At 50.0% G+C, this 1061-nt stretch overlaps 1 pseudogene; it reads left to right on the top strand.

Annotated features, from left to right (window-relative positions):
- The first annotated feature begins 282 nt into the window (after positions 1–282).
- LOC103584458 lies at positions 283–734 on the top strand (annotated as a pseudogene).
- Positions 735–1061: the final 327 nt, after the last annotated feature.

Raw genomic sequence — 1061 nt, 5'->3', positions numbered from 1 at the left:
ACACCGTATTAGCTGTCTAGGGCTGCCATAACAAAGCACCACAGACTGGGTGAATTAAACTAAACATAAATAGACAAAGTAATTTCACAATTCTGGAGACAAGAATTTGAGATCTAGGTGTCAGAAAATTTGATTTCTTCTGAGATCTCTCTCTTTGGGTTGTAAATTGCTGTATTTTTTCTGTCTTCACATGGTCTTTCATCTCTACATGTCTGTGTCTTTATCTCCCTTTCTTATAATGAATTTTTTTGAACCTATCTCTAAATACAGCGACATTCTGAGATGTCGGTTTTAGGACTTCAACATATTGTCCTTGCCCTTCCCCTGGCTGTTCTCCCAGGTCAGTCCAGGCACAGAGATTGGTTCACAGAGTGGAGTGCGCAGGAGGGGACCCCTGATCTGATTCCTGCTTCTCCCACACAGGTGCGTGTGCCCAGGTGCAGCTGGAGCAGTCTGGGGCAGAGGTGAAAAGGCCCGGGGAGTCTCTGAGGATCACTTAGGAGACTTCTGGATACAGCTTTACCACCTACTGGATCAGCTGGTTGTGCCAGGCTCCAGGGCAAGGCCTGCAGTGGTTGGGGAGGATTGATCCTGGTGAATCGGGTATGCCATATGGCCCATCCTTCCAAGGCCATGTCACACTCCCTACTGAAAAATCCACCAGCATCGCCCACCTGCAGTGGAGTAGCCTGAAGTCCTCGGACACTGCTGTGTATTACTGTGCCAGAGACACAGTGAGGGAATGTCAGCGTGAGCCCAGACACGAGCTTCCCTACAGGGACACTCAGGACCACCAGGGGACCACCAGGGGATGCTCGGGACCCACCAAGCTCAGGGCTGATTCCCATGGGCAGATGCAGAGGGGCCTGTGCTTTCTGTTGGGTACATCGGAATCATCCACTCTCCAAGTTCTCAGCTGTCCCCTGAAATGTTTTATGTCTTGTTATTTGTGTCTTTAATTCCTCCCGCCCTCACGGGGCAATGAAGGTGCATCTGATGCGGTCTATATGCAGATGAGATGTGGCAATGGGCATGCTGCCAGCACGAATCTGGACTTCACA

Source organism: Galeopterus variegatus, unplaced genomic scaffold (assembly GCF_000696425.1).
Source record: "Galeopterus variegatus unplaced genomic scaffold, G_variegatus-3.0.2 Scaffold57879, whole genome shotgun sequence".
Lineage (NCBI taxonomy): Eukaryota > Metazoa > Chordata > Mammalia > Dermoptera > Cynocephalidae > Galeopterus > Galeopterus variegatus.
This window is presented reverse-complemented; position numbering and strand designations above follow the sequence as displayed.